Source organism: Rhipicephalus microplus, chromosome 9 (genome assembly GCF_043290135.1).
Source record: "Rhipicephalus microplus isolate Deutch F79 chromosome 9, USDA_Rmic, whole genome shotgun sequence".
In the NCBI taxonomy this organism is placed as follows: domain Eukaryota; kingdom Metazoa; phylum Arthropoda; class Arachnida; order Ixodida; family Ixodidae; genus Rhipicephalus; species Rhipicephalus microplus.
The window spans coordinates 7,651,761-7,671,821 of record NC_134708.1 but is presented as its reverse complement, the minus strand read 5'-3'; positions in this window follow the sequence as shown (position 1 = coordinate 7,671,821).

Sequence of the window (20,061 nt, the reverse complement as noted above, 5' to 3'; positions counted from 1 at the left end):
TGTCTTTCAACCAGGAAGGAAAAGGGGCGGTCGCTTATATACACGATCGAGCCACTATCACGCCGAGCATTGACGTCACGAAGCCCAACCGTCCGAGTCACCGCTGATAGCGAAGCGCGTCTGCGTCAGCCCCCCCTATGCACAAACACGATAACACAACACATTGTTTTATCCGAAACAAACGCCAAAGCACAAAAACCAAAGCCACGAATGCGTTCGCAGCCAAACCACGAATATTATGCAAATCAATGTATTACCCATCATTCCCGTGGTGGCAGAACAATCGCAGCGCCAGAGTTCCCGCTGCAGGTAATAGTAGGAAACTGTGCGCTCGCACGTGCCTGCAGTACTGATAAGAAAAGGATGTCACACTCTGCCCCACATCCAACGCAATCTCGACTGAAACAACCGCTGGTTTTCAGAGCTCAGCGATAAGATGCTGCTGTAGAATCGCCCCTTCTTTCCAGCGTCGTCGAGCAAAAGTGTCAAGTACGCAGTTGTTTGTGTAACAAGCTCTCGGGAAATATATATTAGCTTCATATGGAAGACTTAATTCTGTTTTTTTTTTTTTTGAAAGTTCAGGTTCGGAACGTCCGACCGTACACGTCGTGTCTCGTTAAACACTGAGGCCGCAGACGTTTTACGCGACCGTTTGCGTGCTCTGGCCTGTCACACACACGCAATTCCTGTGGCCAGGGGATCAACACATATACGCGTACACTGTGGTGTCTCCAAGAAGACACTACACGTGCTTGATTATGAAATCAAAGCTCGGAAATTCGTATCGTTTGTGAAACATCTGTGACGTAAGCGGGAACACTAGTGCTCTTGACAATGCGTTTTGTTTTATCACACCGTTCAAGTTAAATTTCCCACGTGACTATATAATGTACGAGCATTCGCATATTCGATCAAGATACGAGTATTCGATCAAGATGCACCTTTTGTGCGCTTTCATTCTCTCGAAGCTCGAGGTGAAACTTCGGGTGCCCTTCCGCGCCGTTTCTTATCAATAATGAAGCCACAGCTGCGTACCACCAGAGTTTAATTTCGGCAAGCTGCGCATGCGCCAACGAGCATCGCCGCCAAGCCACGCCCACAGACGGAGTCGGTCCGCGCCGCCGCTGCGTTGAGTTTGCCCAACGCATCCATACCGGGAGCGGAGTACGAGCGACGCAAGCAGGGTTGCCATAGGGTCAGTTTCTGGCGCTGGAGTTTGGGCATTGTCGCATGATCAGCGACTCTACTCTGTATACGCCAAGGAAGAACCAGCCGGCGCCTTAAGATCAAATAGCTTCTTTGTGTAAGCTTCCCCTCTTTTAAACATAATAGGGAGTTTTAGAATAGCGCACCGCGAGCCCTTGCGGTGCGGTCGCTGCCACTGCGCATGCGTCGTAATGGCGTTCGCGGACCGCACGCAGAAAATCCGAAATTGCGTGCGGCGATGGCGGCCCGCAAGCACTGGTTTCAAGGCTATACGGTGTCACTGCGATCGTGCGTTGCGGTTTGCAGCAGGGCAGACGCTATTCTAAAACTCATATGGCGCCCGCAACGCCCGCAGCGCTTGCAAACGAATTTTGAAACTCCCTAATTTCCCTCCGACGCAAGCGTAAAGTACACACAGGCGCCGCAGTGGCACAGCGGTCGCGAATGAATCCGGCTGCGTCGAAGACCGCATTTCGATGGTGGCGACACGTTAAAGGCCCACTTGCTGTGCGATGTGACTGCACGTTAAAGAGTTATCGGCAATTCCCGGAGCTCTCCACAACGGCGCGCATGGTAAATTATTAACGCGATAGCGTCAGAGCGCGCTCGTTTCCCAGAAATTTCGGCGTCGTTGGTTGTGAGCGATAGCTCCAGAAATATGCGCATATAATAAAAAAAAATAAACATCGGTGTGGCAAGCAGGTGTGATCCCCGTTGTTGCTTGAGACTGCCTCCAAAAATGCACTCTATGAATGTCATGTAGTGGGAGAATCGCGTGGAGGATATTGCGTGTAAGGATAGTGAAATTGCGCCATCCGGGTCATAACAAGGGAATTGCACAAAGGAAGGGTGTTTACGAAGCGGCCATGCCACCTACAAAGACAGCAGCTGCTTAGGTTCGCGTGTTGCCCCTCGCTAATACTCGAAAGGAACAACTGAGGCGTAGAGGACCCTTAACAACTGTAGCTGCAGTATCATTAACATATATCCACTCTAGGATAGTTAGAAAGGGCCAGTTTCACGCGCACAGGTGCTGGTTGCCTTGTCCACTGAGAAACGATGCAAGGCTATCGATTGACAAGGCGAAACCCAAGCGCCCTATACCAGTCCGTGTTGGTTAGAGAGTGCTGCTGCCTTGACAGATTAAAATTAGAGCTATGCACGTTGAATTGCCGGCTCCAACGACAGCACTTGTTCTGTGGATTTTCATTGAAGGGCAGAGGTGATACGCTGTGGAGAACAGCTAAGTCTGGAAACGGTAAGTACTATGGTGCAAATGTAAACATTTTTTTTTTAAATTTCGAAAGCCTGCCTTTAGCAATAGTAATTCATGATATACAAAGCACACACGCAAATTCGCGTCGTATATAAAGTTTGAGAGTGAGCTGCGGTAACGTCCATGGATCCAGCGGGCGAGGTCGGTCAGGCCACGTTGCCCGGAGGTGACGCAGACATGCACGGAAGCGTGGGCCAACGATGCGTTATATATTATATGTGTGGTAAAGCCTTTGAACAGTGGGTCGTCCTCTCCACCGCCTTCTAGTGGGTCGCCCTTTTCATAAGAAGAAGAGCAGCTCGTGCAGAGAGTCGGTCCCCGCATTGAGAAGAGTGTTCAAGGTGCGGCAGCCACGGTTTCCTTTGCGTGTTCCTTCGCTGCCTGAGCTCCTGTTCCTGGTTCCTGTTCCTGTTCGCGTTGATCCTGTTCTGCGCTGCTGCTCACGGGTTGGAACGGCTTGAACGACGGGCGGCGGGATTGCACTTGAGTTTAACGTTTTCTTCTTTGTTGTTTTAGTGATTTTTCGGCAGTTGTTTGTGGTTTGTGCCATATGATTTTCTGAGTTCAAGCGACTCAGGCTATCTAGATGTCGGTTTCTTCGCCTGGCCAAGGGCCTTCTCCTTGGCTAGCATCTATACCGGTCAAGGATTGGCCAATTGATTCTTTTCTTTGCAGTGGGGTTATTAACGTCCCCGTGGCTTTGGTACCGACCAATGGAGGTACGATACCTATGAAGAACCCGAAGATGATTCAAATGGAGCTTCGGAAAGCCACAACACACTTTCAAAAGATCACTGAGGTCCGGCATTTCGGTCGTGGTGGTATTTTGTGCTGCTCTGCCGATTAGGAGTGCGTCCGAGAGCTTCTCAACTGTTCCGAATTTGCAGCACAGCCAGTGAGCCCGTTTATTCCAGCGCATCTGGCATGTTCGAAAGGCATAGTCCGCGGTGTAGATACGAGCCTGACCCCTGCAGAAATTCTTGAGTTATTTTCAGTAGCAGGTGCAGTGTCAGTATACAGGTGCACGCGTCTGGTTGACAATAAAAAATCACCTACCGAATCGGTCATAGTAACCTTTGCGGGAACGATAAGACCATCTGAAATTAAAGCTTGGCCTCTTATCTATAAGGTAGAGCCTCTATCCCCTAAGCCACTGCAGTGCTTGAATTGTTGGAGATATGGCCACAGCGTGAAAGGGTGCAGATCAACTGCCAGATGTCGACTATGCGGAGAAAATCACGACAGCCGTAAGTGCAACACGACGGAAGAGAAGTGCTGTTTATGTCATGAGGCGCATCCTGCAGACTCTTCAGATTGTGAGGCGAAAGAACGAGAAGTTAAGCTGTTGGAAATTGTGGAACGCAGGCGTTGCTCCCGGAGGGAAGCTGTGACTGAATTACAAGAACGCTCGAAAGGTTACGCAAACGTAACAGCACGACACACCACTGCTATGGATGCATCGTTAGCAAAATATATAGCAGAGGCTGTAGAGAAGGCAACGGAAAAGGCGATGGAGCGTCTTGCCAGCAGTATTATTGGAGTCGTGGCTGAATTGTTAACATCTCAGTTGACCCAAATCATTGCTTCAGTGTCTATGAAAAATCAGACTTCACAGGATTTGGAGGTTTCAAATTGTGCCGGGACAGAAAGTCCGATAGCTCCTACACGATGCTCATCTCCTAAAGCAGGACCCTCCAATAAGATACTGCGGACAGATCTAGAAACCGTATCAGATGACACTGATGAATTCACAGATATGGATGCGGAATCTCATAATTTCTTGAAGCGCGCCAGATCTCCCCTATCGAAAAAGTCTTCACAGAAATCAAAATCTAAAAAGTTCCTGTCAAAGAAAGACGTTTTGGAGAACCTCTCCAAAAAAGACTTTTTGAAGAAAGATCTTTTGGATCAAGCAGTCTCTGCGGCGGGTTTATAGAATCAAAATAGGCTCCTTAAAAGTATTACAGTGGAATTGTCGATCAATAGGGTCGGCTACCACAGATTTATTGTGTATTTCTTCGCAAATTTCCCCAGATATTATTACTTTACAAGAAACTTGGCTTACAAACGGACAAAAATTTTACCTAAAAAATTATCGCTTATTTCGTTTAGACAGACCTAGCAGAGGTGGTGGACTTGCCATTTTTATATCAACTAAATTTAGTCATAGAGCGAAGATTAACTACCTGTGCATGGATTCTAACTATGAAATTATGGTATTAGACATCACTCTGCCAGGCTGTTCCCCTTTTTCTTTTGTTAACGCATACTTTCCGGTAGGAGTACAGGACACAAGATGCTTAGATGCAATGTTAGCTTCCTGCAGGAAGGATGTAATATTAACTGGTGACTTTAATTCACACCACGTGTCTTGGGGTTTCAAGACTGATGTAAATGGAAGACGCTTGTGGGAATGGACTGTTGATAATAACTTATCTTGTGCAAATTTCCCCACTGTTACGTTTATTAGGAGACAATCAAAGTCGGCGATAGATCTGACCTTTTGCAGCTCCTCACTAAACATTTCGTTGTGGAAAACATTAGATTGCGCAACAAACAGTGACCACCTTCCTATTAGCTTTGATATTAACTTTCCCGGAATATTTTTAACTGGTAAAATTGGCTCGTTTGTAAATTATGAGCGCTTACAAAAAGACTTGAAGCCCACTTTGGTTCTTCGCAAGGACATGCAGGAAGACATTCGGGCTATGAGTCTGTGTGCGGTACTGAAAAGAGCAATAAAAAAGTCAACTTTTTCAATAACTTCAGGCACAGGCGGGTCGTTTAGCCCATGGTGGAACGCTGATTGTACAAGGGGGTATAGAAAACGAAAAGCGGCGTGGAAGCAACTTATCCACAACCAATGCCCAAAAAACTGGTGTGACTATAAATACGTGGCAGCAGATTTTAAACGCACAGTACGCAAAGCAAAAGATGACTATGACACTAACAAATTTAGCTATCTTTCAAAACCATACAACAGAAAGGCGCTTTTTAGATTTTTGCGTTCCAGAAAAATGATACCACCATCAGACAATACTGATTCTTCAATTCTATCGCCTAGCGAACTCACTGAAATCTTAGAAAATGTTGCTAAAGGATTAGAAGAAAGATTCAGATCAACAATGCCAAGACACATAGTAAAGCCAATTGCAGGGGAGGAGTTCAACGAGGTGACATTAGCGGAACTAGCGGGTGTAGTGAGGCACTTACCTCCTACAGCACCTGGACCAGATGGAGTAACTTCAGCAATGATAAAAGTACTATATGACATTTCCCCACATGAACTCTGTAATATGGTTAATTACTCTTTGAAAACTTCTTGGATACCGGCGGATTGGAAACTTTCCAAAATAATTCCGATACTTAAAAAACAGGGGCTTGGGTATACACTTGACAATGTGAGGCCAATTTCTCTTACATCTAATTTGGTTAAACTAACTGAAAGAGTTTTGAATGCACGTGTGATAAAATACATTGAGGAGAAATCAATATTGAACCCCAGTCAAATTGGTTTTAAATCGGGATGCTCCATATGGTGTGCGCACGCGGATTTGGAGAGTCGTATACAGTTGGCTATAGGCGTAGAAGAGAGTATTGTGCATTAGTTACTCTGGATTTGGCCAAGGCGTATGACAAAGTGGAGCATAAAATACTAATAGAGCAGATGGAAAGGTCACATTTACCAAAATACATGACATCATGGGTAGCAGAGTTTTTAAGGGAGAGAGAGTTTTATTGCTTTCAAAGGGGTTGTTTTTCTAACAGATATCGACAATACCGTGGCGTACCACAAGGTGCAGTGCTCTCACCGGTGTTGTTTAACATCTTCCTCAGTTCGATTCCAACACATAGCGATATTCATTTATATCTTTACGCAGATGACATTGCTTTCTTTGCGACAAACAGTGATCTGCAATGACTTTATCAGACATTACAGAATTACCTAAACATGATAGAGGAATGGCTTCAAAAAATTGGAATGTCTCTAAATGTAAACAAAAGCGCGCTTCTAGCGTCCTCGTTCAGGGATCCTGTTAACATCTCCTTGATGTATGGCACAGAGCAGATTCCCCAGGTGGATTCACTTAAATACTTAGGCATCATATATAACAGCTCGTTAAATTGGAAAAGCCACATCGATCACATTGCGTCCAAAGCAACACGAGCCATGGGGTGGTTACGCAAGCTCAGCAACATAAAAAGGGGGTTGCGAAGAAATACATTGGTAATGGTCTATAAAATGTACATTCGTCCTATCATGGAATTCGGCTGCGTCTTATTTTCGGGCAGTGCGACATATAAAATGAGACCGCTAATACTATTAGAAAGGGAGGCCTTACGACTGTGCCTTGGACTGCCCAAGTTTGTTGCTAACAACGTGCTATACATGGAAGCGCGTCTACCGTCATTGTTAAATAGATTCAAAATGCTTACTATCCAAACATTTTTAAAACTATACGCTGTGCCCCAGAGAGCATCCTTTTATGCTTTTATTAAAGAACCAAGTTTATTTTTTGAAACTTGGTGGTCACGATTCCACTGCCCACAGATCTTGTTCGTTCAAACGCTGCTAGAACCACTGAACGTCAAAATAAAACATATTTTCACATCAAGAGACGTTAACTTAGATCTTATGATAGAATTTGAGAATATTTATCCCTCTAACGCAAAGAAAATGCCATTTTAATATTTAAAAGATCGGCTGCAGGATTACTTGGCGCATTTGAACTTGAACAACATAATTGCGACCGATGCATCCGTATCAAATGAAAAGGCTGGGGCAGGTATCTTCTCACGTTCCCTTGACTGGTCCTTTTCGATTAGACTCCCAGATTACACACCAATATTCATGGCAGAATTATTTGCTATTGTACTGGCACTACGGAAACTTCCTTTGGGCGAATCGGAAGCAGTCGTAATTACAGATTCTTTTTCAGTATGTGCTGCTCTGTCTTCAGGAGCCAACTTAACACTTATGCACATGTTTCGACAACTCATACCGACAAACTTGAAAAAACTGCAGCTCTTATGGGTACCAGGTCATCGTGGCATATATCTCAATGAGATGGCGGATGCACTAGCCACAGTATCTCTTAGCGGTCCCATTATCCCGATTTTGCCTGATACGGCTTACGCGACAGCAATAAGGTTTAGAAACCTCTGTTTGCGTGAATACGACTGCTACTCATTGGATAAATATCGAGATTTCGCACATCTAAGATGCCGCTGGAATAGACAGTGGTGTGCAACACGGCACTTGGAAGTTACTTTTACAAGATTGCGTTGCAGAATTCTTCAACTGAATTATTATTTGCATAAAGTTGGTTTAAAGGCGTCACCTTTATGTCAGACTTGCCAAAAAATGGAAACGATAGATCACTTCTTTTTGTTCTGTCGCCGGTATTCTCATCAGCGGAAAAGATACCTGGTAGCTCCACTTGAAAAATTGGGATTAGAATTAAATGTGGCAGTAATTTTGTCGTTTGGCAGCATTAAATTCGGTTATAGCCACAGGGACGTCTGCTCTGCGGTATTTGAATACATAATTGAAACAAAGCGATTGCCATGTTAATCTGCCTATATATGTATATATATGTGTGTGTGTGTATGTGTATGTATGTGTATATGTATGTATATATGTATGTATATATGTATATATATATGTATATGTGTATATGTATGTATGTGTATGTATATATATATATATATATATATATATATATATATATATATATATATATATATATATATATATATATATATATATATATATATATATAGACCCACCATTACCTCTGTCTCAAATCGCATCTGATGGCCTGCATCGCTCCCTGCTCAGATGTACTCCTTTTTCGATTTTCGGCTTTCCTTTCTATATTTTTTTAGCCCAAAATTACGTTTTCTTTGAAAAACCATTAGCCTTTTAGCTAAAATCCTGCCGCCCGGTTCTTGGCCGATCCCCCTTTGTGGGTGTGCGCCAGAGTGTCAAGGATCATCATCATCATCATCATCATTGACTGTCGCTGTCGTGAATCATCGCTAAGTGTCCGCCAATAAACCTCTTAACAATTTGGTGGAGAGTGATGAGAGTGCTGTGCCCTTCAAACACCTTCGGTCCGAATTCGATGCCCTTGGAGCTTCGATCCCGTATACCGTGCCTTCAACCATGCACCAAGACGCCGCCCAGCAAACGCTTCCTCCTACGCCGACGCCATGTCCCGGTGTCCCCCGCATCAGCGACCCTCCTGTCTTCACCGGCGCGGATGGCACCGACGTCGAGGACTGGCTCGCCATGTACGAACGTGTGAGCGTCCCCAATCATTCGGATGAGGCAGCTAAACTCGGTAACCTGTTTTTCTACCTCGCGGGTGTGGCCGGAATGTGGTACAATAACCACGCATCTGATTTCCCGACTTGGTCCGCTTTTAAGACCGCTGTCGTCGACGTGTTCGGCCGTCCGGCGGCAAGCTGAACAGCGTTTACGTGAACGAGCCCAGCAGACCGGCGAGTCCTTCACAAGTTATATCGAGGACATCTTTGACTTGTGCGAGAAAGTCGACCTGAACATGTCAGAGGCCGACAAAATCACGCATGTTCTAAAAGGCATCGCCGACGATGCCTTCACCATGCTCCTGGCAAAGAACCCCCGCACTGTGGCAGAAGTCATCATGTTATGCCAAAGTTACGACGAGCTGCGGCGGCAGCACTTGATGACCCGTCGACCGCCACCACGTGATCCTGATCTCTCGGCCTTGTCAGCAGTTCCTGACCACGCAACCTTGCTCGCCGAAATCAAGTCGTTCGTGCGTGAGGAAGTTGCCCGCCAGGTCTCTTTACTGGCTTTTCGCCTTGTTTTTATTATATGGAAGGCACCCGTCACACACCATCGACACGATACTTCCGTACAGGCCAGATCCGTCTGAGTGGGCACCTATTTATGCTACAGCCAAGCTTGCTGAAGAGTGTCGAGAGCTTGCAAAGAAGTTTACTGCGCATGATCAAGAGCGGGAAAAAAGCATTCGCGCTGACGCCAGCACTACTGCGCCCACGTTCCTCCATGGAGCGCTCGTCTGGCTCTCGATCCCTACTACTGCAACTGGCCTATCTTCAAAACTATTGCCCAAATACGAAGGTCCCTACCGTGTCGTCAAATGCACTTCCCCAGTCAACTACTTGATTGAACCCATCGAACCATTTTCGGACATGCGCCGTCGAGGACGTGACATTGTTAACGTGGAGCGCCTCAAGGCCTACCATGACCCGCTCATTGTAACCAGCTGTTAGGTCGCCAGGCGGCTCCCTTTTCGGACCCGGGGTAGTTGTGGTAAAGCCTTTGAACAGTGGGTCGTCCTCTCCAGCTCCTTCTAGTGGGTCGCCCTTTTCATAAGAAGAGCAGCTCGTGCAGAGAGTCGGTCCCCGCATTGATTGTCGCTGTCGTGAATTATCGCGAAGTGTCCGCCAATAAACCTCTTAACATATGCTACAATTACGGTGAATGACTATTTGCCAACTCTTCGTGTTTGTAGTTTCAGGCGACGTAAAAGCACCGAAGTAGTTCTTGTGCATATCCGGACACTGCTGAATACGAGTACAGCAAAGCAGTGATTATGTCTTCGGAAACGCACATAAAACTGGCAGGTAGCGTTCACGACGCCGTATTAGGATAGGAACAGGTCCATAGCCAAGAAGGGGGGGGGGGGGGCAAGTGCACTCTGCTTCCTTCCAACGAAAAAAATTCTTGGCTTCGGACCTTAGGACAGGGACTATTTGAACGATGTGTCCGTGCATGTGTGTGTGTGTGTGCGTGCGTGCTCACGGCACCGGTCGCGCTTTGTTGGCTTTTTGGAAGTACAATTGTAGACCCGTCTGTCTTGTCATTTGTCGCGAATTGCGATCATATTAATCTGGATTGTCATAAATCTGGTCTCTTCTCAAGTTATTTTTTTTTTGTCTTGCGATGAGCTAAGTATAAGCTGGGCTTCTGTCAGCGGAAGGATTGCGGCTGCTGCCTTTGTACAGCTTTACTTTGGGGATTTCAAAGCCTCTTGCCTCGTGTAATGATGAAATAAATAAACAAACGAAAAGACGCTGCACTCCGAATATAGTGAAACCAAAGAAAACTGAACAGAAATGTGGAGCTTGCGAAAAGAAAAAAAAAACAGAAACGACTTCGGTTATCATCGTGAGACGCGTGCGTGCTTCTTAAGTAGGGCGAGTAATGGCCACTCGAGGCCATTTTCGTTCACTCGATTACCTTCCTTCACTCTATATAATAACCATCGGAGTGGGCGTACAGCGGTTCATTCCTTTCTTTATTTTTATATTTTGTCATACATACAGCTTCGGTCCTTTTGTTTTTATCCTCTATTACCTGCCTAGCCGTCTGCGACTAAACGTCCGTGCGACGAAAATGGAACACTCGCGTAAACGACGCCTTCGAAAGACGACGAGCTTTCGTGGGGAGAAAATTGCGAAGTGGACCCAATTGTGTCCCGTCTCAGGCGGTTATTTTGCTGTTAAGTGTCTTCTGCAAAGGGTCTGCATGATCGCGAGTGGGCATCAACGTTATCCTCATGAATTGCTCACGAACCCAGCCGTAGGTCGACGTCAACACTAACGCGAAATATCGAATTGATTTAAGCGGATAAGCGCGAATTAAGCAGAATTCTCCTAGGCGGGGGGGGGGGGGGGGGAGTGATTTTACATGCGGAGTAGCCTATAATGGGCGAGTTCAATTCGGTGTGCGTGGCCGCCCTTACTGCGCATGCGCCACATATGGCCCAAGCACTGAGTGAACGCCCAAGCGCGTTCGGGGGATGTGTAAGGGGCCTGGTAAGACGCTGTGGCCTCTCCCTGTTACACTCTCTCAGCAATCATGTGATGGCGCCGGAGAACGAGATTTTGCAGACGCGCGATGGACCCACGTACTCCTGCGTGGCGTGGTAAGAAACCCGCGTGCCGTGCTCTGACACTGGATGGAAAAACTCTTATGTCGCCTGAAAGCAACTGAGGACGATGGCCATCAGCAAAAGGTTGACGGCGACCTGTGTGACCCACTCCGGAACCCTTGCCTGGACGACTGGGTCTGAGCTGGCAAACACGTCCTCATGCATAATGTCTGCCGGCGGCGGCACCATGCTACGTTTCCAAAGTATGTGATCATATGTTGCCACAGCCTGACGCCATTTGCATTGCGGCTTTATCTCATCCGGGTACATTTTGTTCAACACGTCAGGGTTGGAAAAAGTTGATTGATATGTGGGGTTTCACGTCACAAAACCACCATATGATTTTGAGAGACGTCGTAGTGGACGGCTCCGGAAATTTAGACCACCTGGGTTTCTTTAACGTGCAGCCAAATCTGAGCACACGGGCCTACAACGTTTCCGCCGTTTGTTAGTTTCGGCGCGGAGCACCGAGACTAACAAACCGACAGCGTTGATCGCCGAGCGAGCTCCTACAATGTTGCCAGCATTGTGTGACATTAACGCAGTGTTGTATGTTGCTGCCTCATACGACATTGAGGCAAGCACACCGGAGCAACGCAGGGAGCTTCGGTCTTCTCTGATCGAGCTCTCACACCAGCTCGGCACCTGCCACCTCACAATCACCAGCCGTCTGCGAACTACCGGAATTCCACGGGGTCCGGAACGACGCCGACAACTGCGTGGCAACCGTCAACGCGATAGCGATGCACGAGGCCTGGACGGGATCTCAGAAATGGACCGTGGCTGTAGACCGTCTTCGGGAAGGTGCAGCGGCGTGGCACCGGTATGAAGGCTTCAAGCAGCAGTCCTGGGTGGAGTGGAGCTCCAAGCTCATAGCTGCCTTCGGCCGGACACTCTCCGATCTCCCTTCCATCACCCAGTCCAGCCTGACCGGTACCGAGGATGGAGTTCAAGAAGGGTTCCATCACGAGGCTCCAGCTGAGCACTCCAGTTCTCCACATGAGCTGAGCTTCCATACTCGTCGCTGGTACCGGACCCAAACTCGTGTCAGCCATCGACCACCCTCAAGCCTCAGCAATTGGCATCGCAGCCTGTCCAGAACGCCGACAGCAATGAAGACCAGTGCCCCAAACTGTACCAACGGAATTGCCTGCTAAGTGTGCTGCGACCGCTACGAGATAGCCATGGTCACCGACCAGAGTGTTCGACAGCCCCGCAAGGCGAGTCATCGCGTCCACGAGAGGGACCCCACAGACGCAGCCAATACGATGACAGCTTCACAGAATGTTCTACCGCAGATGCCAAGACCGGCCGTGAATTACGTTTTCTGCCTCACATCACAGAAGTTGCGTACCCACTCTCGACACCAGCCAAGGCACCTAGCGAGTCTTTTGGGATACGCTTTCGGCAACCCTCGTCCGGCGTTTTACGTCAGCCGCTGATTTTGCGGCCCGTCCGAAGTGCGCTGTCAGGTGCATGTTTAGCTGGTTCCCACAGAGAGTCTCTGCATGGCCGAGACCAACCACAACGATGCAGCCAGTCTCGACCTCCCGATAGACTTGTGGCAGACTCTGGCACTCAGTTCCAGCGTGGTCGAGGCCGACCTTCGAGATGCAGCCAGTATCGACCACCAGATCTACTTCTGGCAGATACCCGGACCAAATCGCAGCATGGCCGAGAGCGTCGGCCGCAACGGGGCAGCCAGTGCCGGCCGCCTGAGTCCACAGCAATTTTTCAAGAGACATCGTGGTGTGCAAATCAGTGACCGGCTCGAGGCAGCCAGTGCCGTCCACCAGAGACGCTTTCCCCAGACCGTCGCTCCATCTTGCATTGTGGTCCGGGCTGACCACCACGATGCTGCCAAGCCTGCCCACCAGAAACTTTGCCGCCAGCTCCGCGCACTCGCAGTCATGGCCGAGTGTCATGACCAAGAAAGACACTGAGGCTCCGGCGCGCGGATAGCTAGAGCAAGGAAGAGAAGAACGAAGTCAGAATAAGAACAGCTGGCCCAGGATCGGGTGTTGGCTCTGGTGCTCTGTCTCGCTCATCACTATATATATATATATATATATATATATATATATATATATATATATATATATATATATGTGTGTGTGTGTGTGTGTGTGTGTGTGTGTGTGTGTGCGTGTGTGTGTGTGTGTGTGTGTGTGTGTGTGTGTGTGTGTGTGTGTGTGTGTGACGCTACGATGAATGGGTGACATGGCCTGGCTCATACGCCATGTTTATTCTTTTCTGTAGTGGTCGTGGTGGCCGTTGTTCACGACATTCTTTAAGCCGCAAGTATGCTTGCGATGTGGCTTTAGTTCTTCGTTGACCTTGTTGAAGTGGCCGTTTTAGCTGCTGGGCCTCTCCTTGTTGCTTTTGTTGGCATTGCTTATGTTGCACTATCTGTATGAAGGCATGGTAGAAGCCGATGAGGAGGAAGTGTACTATCTGTATGAAGGCATGGTAGAAGCCGATGAAGAGGAAGTGCTTTCGAATAAAGATGACGTATGAGCCAGACCACGTCGCCCATTCATCATAGCATCACACGAGTCGACAGGATGAAGACCTGGCGGCCACTTCATCAACCAGCCACCATCTCCGAACGTCTCAGCAAGACGCAGTGACCGAACGTGGGCCACGAAAGTACATCCCAACACTACACCAAGACCAGCATTATGACAGCACCATCAGACGACCTTCCCATCTCCAAGTACACCGGAGCAGCGGACAATGGACCTGTACAGGACTGGTTCGACCTGTTCGAGCACCACGCAACCACTGCATCATGGTCGGAACGGGAAATGATCACCAACTTCACTGACTACATCTCCGGTGAGGCATTCAAGTTTTACCTGATACAAATATTCGAAAACGACGAATCATGGCAAAAGATCAGGGAAGAGATGATTGCCCGTTTTAACGACTACGACAAGGACTTCCTCATTACCGACCATCTGCATACAACCACACTCGGCCGTCACAGTCCACGCTTATTTCTCAAGAAACGTGGCGTTCCACCAGGTTTCTCTTTACGAAAGTCGGCATTTTCAAAGTCGTGGCACCAACATACGACACGAGACGTCCCTCACCCTACTGATGCCTTTCATGCTTCGTCTCGCATACATGGTTCACCACCTGGTTTTCTACGACGCAGCTCTTCAAGGGCTCCTAACGGTCACTATTCGTGTCATAAGGACGCCTTGTTCATGGTAGACCAGCTGACACATGGGGAAAATACCAAACAACGCCAAGATGGCTCAAAGAAGGAAAATCAGTCTTCACGCATTGGAGAGCAGCTTACTCCCCATCTCGCAGACTTGGCCCACCTCCTGGTTTTCCATCGCTTGGCTTTTTCGTGACTCACAATGTCCATCTCACATCTAGCACGCTCACAATGGTCGGGATAGAGCTGCGGAGCTCGGACGATGCTACGCCAAACCCTGGACTGACCACCCAGACTCATGCGCCAGAACAGCTCGCATCGTTAGTTGCACAGAAAGAGGGCCATTCACAACTCAAACCTCACCGAACTACCCCTGTTGCAATGTTGCCTTCCAGTGCGCAGCCACCAGAAACTCCAAACACAGAAGGCTCAGACGCATCAAACGTCGCATGCTACCAGGCGCAAGAACCACTCATAGTGAGCCGCGAAGAGGAAGCCCCTGATGAACTATCTGTCAACTCTGAATGTTTTTTGTCGCAAGAGTTCATTTCCACGGCCCTGCAGACTTGCCAAAATTTGCATTTTCAACCTGGTGATGCGACGTCACACGTGGTACCCTCATGCAGTGGTCACCAATCCAAGAATCGAACCAATTCAGAAGCAAATCATACATCAAACCTCGTACACAGTTGTCTTTCAGAAGCGTCCGTAATCAACCACGTCACAGAAGCCTCTGAAGAGCAGGCTAGCAATGATGGCGCGCCACTAATCATGCCCGATAACCAAGAAACCTGTTCACCATGCATCAGCTGTCTACGGGACGCGTCAAACCTCAAAGTAAATGAATGTCCCATTCCGGAAGGCTTGCCACTACAGCCATCTCCTGAGCAGCATCAGCAAAGCAAGCATAGCCAAGCGCGCAACCTCATGCGACAACAAAATAGACTGCAACGAAGGCATCGACGAACGCGAAATTCAACGGAAGCACACTCACCAATTGAAGAACGGCGGAAAATAAGATCTCTAACCCAAAAAGTATTCCAAGACGTCAAAATTTCTCGCACAGAGGAAAGTCGCCAGAGACGCTCCCTGCGCCTGCAGTTACACAGACCGCAACACCACGGAAAACGCCAAGAAAGATGCGGAAGCATTTCTTGCATACTACCAGCCCGCCGGCATCACGCCGTCACAATCCGTCAAGAAGCACTCATTTTAGAAGCAAAGCGTCTGTCGCAGCTACGACTCAGAATCCAACGCATGAGACATCCGACCTTCCAACGCTACAAGGACTCCCAACCTTGTTCGTTCCTCAATACTAACCAGGTTGTGCCATCATCAGTTTTAACGCTGAAGGCATGGCTCCAGAACGCAACAGCCAACCTCGCCCACCTGAGGTTTCCTAGATATCACCGGACTGCCTTTCCTGTGAACATTTTGTGCAAGTGCATGGAACCGCCGTGTGGCATGGAACTACTGCATTTTCTGGCATTATTTTTTTATTATAAGACTCCATTTGTTCATGCTTTCTAGATTGTAGCTCGCGCATTCTTTCGGGGGGAGGGGGAATCATGTGACGTATAAAGGCATGGTAGAAGCCCGATGAAGAGGAAGTGCTTTCGAATAAAGATGGCGTATGAGCCAGGCCACGTCGCCCATTCATCATATATATATATATATATATATATATATATATATATATATATATATATATATATATATATATATATATATGTGTGTGTGTGTGTGTGTGTGTGTGTGTGTGTGTGTGTGTGTGTGTGTGTGTGTGTGTGTGTGTGTGTGTGTGTGTGTGTGTGTGTGTGTGTGTGTGTGTGTGTGTGTGTGTGTGTGTGTGTGTGTGTGTGTGTGTGTGTGTGTGTGTGTGTGTGTGTGTGTGTGTGTGTGTGTGTGTGTGTGTGTGTGTGTGTTTCAAATTAATTTTAGTTGCTACCTCAGCGCCTGTCGTGTTTCTTTCCTTCGTCGTTGTCTCGTGTGCACTGCATCAACCAGGATGAGCAACAATCTTTATTTCAAAAACGGAAACCACTTATGTAGGCATGTAGGCAACTTTGCTTTGCATCCATCATCACATATGCACTTTGCAATACTCAACTATCTACGGGAGGTGTCGAATGTGTCCATAAAGTCTATACGAGCTTCAATTAACATGTGGCAATGACTATATGGATGAAAGAGGGCACTGCGTTAATGCGTGTTTAAAGGAATTAACACTGCTACAACGTGAAATAAAAAAGGACGTGGTTTCTCGTGCAGGCATTGCAGCCAGGCAATCCAGGCGCCATCACAAGTGGCGATGCTAACACCACTTGCATGCCCATTTTTCGAGATTGTTCAAATTATCAGCACCAGAAGAGGTCAGCACGCGAAATAAATCGAGGCTGAATTGATTGATAGGCCGGCCGATAACTGGATTTCCAAGCCATCGATTGCCTTCTCATCTAAGGTCTACACAAAGATAGTCGAGCATTGCAAAGTGCGTGTGTGATTCTTTTCTTATGTTTCTCTTATGCACATTTCTGCTTTATATGAGTCAACTCCACTCCTGTAATAGCCCGCAAAGGGCTGACAGTATCAATAAATGAATGAATGATGGTGGTTGCAAAACGACGTTGCCTATTTATGCGGCTTCCTGTTTTTGAAGTAAACATTGCTGCAAGTTGTCTTCCGTTGTTTGCTATAACTTTTTCAGTTTGACGTACCAACAGGCCCAAAAAGGAAAGATGTCTTTTGAAGTGATAACTGCCTCCGAGACAAGGTCATCGTTGCGGCTTTGATCTTCAACCTCTACTTGGTGAAGAATCCTTCACTTCTTTTCTCTGTCTCTCTGGATGTTTGTTGAACTCTCGGGAAGGCGGAAGTAAGCAGTGCCGGCTCTGTCTGTACTCGGGGCATCTGGTGCGCGCAGATACCGAGGAGTTCACTCTCGTCAGTCGTCTTTATGTGTGCCGCCCGTGTGGCTGCGCTGTCGTCGAGAGATCGCACGCTGTGGACACGCTCCATTTAGATCCCCCAGCCGCGGTCCCACACCAACTTCAAAACACACTTTTTTTCCTTAAAGGAGCTGGCTAAACCATTCGGCAAAGGCGGGCGCAAATAAAGGAAGGAAGAAAGGAAGGATAACAGGTAATAGTAGAGAAAGGAAAGACAGGGATGGTTATTGGTGCTCGACTGCTGGCCCCGCAGGTCGCGGGATCAAATTCCGGCTATGGCGGCCGCACTTCCGATCGAGGCGAAAATGCTTGAAGTCCGTGTGCTCAGATTTTGTGTGCACGTTAAAGAACCCCAGGTACTCGAAATTCCCGGAGCCCTGCATTACGGCGACCCTCATTAGCTTATCGTGGTAGTTTTGGAACGTTAAACTCCCACAATTATTATTAACAATTCGAGCTCTGGACGCAAAAATGAAAATGAGGCAATGACGCCACCCTCACAGAGAGACCTCCAATCGGTCCCCCCAACCTTCCAGAAAGGTTGGAAGTAAGCAATTTTTTGAATGCTGCATCAGGGTGGTTGGTCCTTGGTCGCCATTATCGTAAAAATCATGCGTACACCTGTAATCATAGCTGTAACCTTGCTCATTAAAAATGGCATGAGAGGTCCGATTTAGTGAAGGTGTATTAGGATTAAGATGTTGTAAGTAGCCGGCGGATCTAGCCCCCTTTCGATGATTATAGGGGGCTACCTCTCCCTCTCCGTGCGCATGCCTATGCCCTTCAGTTTTTGGGAGTGAGAAGCCAAATAACGCTGCTTCACAAGTATATGGACATACTCCATGTTCGTAAGCGGCACCGTCGACATAATGATGCCCTTGTAGCGACGTCACGGCGCGCAGACTCTCGCAAAGCTCGCTCGCCACGGCGCTGCAATATCGCGCAAGAACTGGCACCCGCGTAAACACGCGGGAGGTTCCCCTGCGAGTGTTCGAGATTCTGTGCTCTAGATTCTTCAAGATCTATGGCGGCCTTTCTAACGAAATCACCGCCATAACCTGTCCTACCACCTTTTTGAACACCGTAACAAATTACCTTGCATTGTAAAAAAAAAAATGGCTTTCACGTTTTCATATATGTACCCACCCCTTATGCAATACCCCTTCGATGGGGTCTTTAAGGTAATAAAATGAAATGAAATGAAATGAAATACGACCATAGATCTTGAAGGCATGCATGCTTCGGGGCCTAAGACATTGTTCTCTGAGGGCGACTCAAGATACCAAGTTTAAGGAAATTTAGTTCAGCCAATTTGGTCAAACTACGAAAAAAAGAGAGAACGTTTTGAGATCCGTGACGTCACACTCGGCCGGAAATTTAAAACGCAGACGTCATATCTTTTAGCCCAAACAGAGAGAAACAGTAAGAACTGGCTGAAAAGAGAAATTCCGGCGGGAAATCGTAAGGGAAACTGCTAAGATCAATTATTCTTATTTTTGATAAATTTATGGTGGTCAGCTGAGCGACACAAAAGCTTTAGTATAATTCATAAGACTAAGCTTTTTTTTTTTTCACCTTAGTGTCCCGTGAAGAATGCTGATTGATTGATTGATATGTGGGGTTTAAAGTCCCAAAACCACCATATGATTATGAGAGACGCCGTAGTGGAGGGCTCCGGAAATTTAGACCACCTGGGGTTCTTTAACGTGCACCCAAATCTGAGCACACGGGCCTACAACATTTCCGCCTCCATCGGAAATGCAGCCGCCACAGCCGGGATTCGAACCCGCGCCCTGCGGGTCAGCCGCCGAGTACCTTCCATGAAGAATGCTTTAAAGCAATCAAAAAACGCCTTCGGTGGCCCCTGCGAGTTACGTAACCCATACTCACGCACGTGGTGTGGATGGCCCTAGGTTGCGGTCATGTCACACATTCCTGTCGCCGACACACTCAGCCGTCGCAACTGTCTCGTCGGCAACGATCGCAACTTCCCGCGGTGGTCCGCTCGATAAAGCATTTCGACACAGCGGTTGCTATCGATGCTCGGTACTGACAAGTGTTTCGAAAGACACGGTGGCGTCTTAGCTATAGCGCGAGCCGGACGCCGCGTTGCGACCGCGAGCCACGCGTTAAATTTCCGGAAAATCGTAGTGTCGTTATTTTTTACAGCTCACTGACCAAACCGAAGGCAAGGCTCGCTCGCTTTATAGCTGCCTGTTTTTGTATCTCGCATGGCTGCTTTTACGACCTTGTCCCTGGTGCGGTAACCTGTCCTGGACACACACGAATGGCGCCCTGCAAGAACTTCTCTTCCACTCTTCCCTGACCTACAATCTTAAATAAATAGCGGTCATTGCTCACATAACTTCCGTAACGGCGTCGCGCATGCGCAAAGCCTCTGCTGATGCGAAACGCAGCCTCCGTATAGGTATGCAAAGTCTTTCACTAAGCTACGCACGCATTACTGAAGCTCGTTATCCCACAAACGGGCGCGTACACCTGTGCACATAG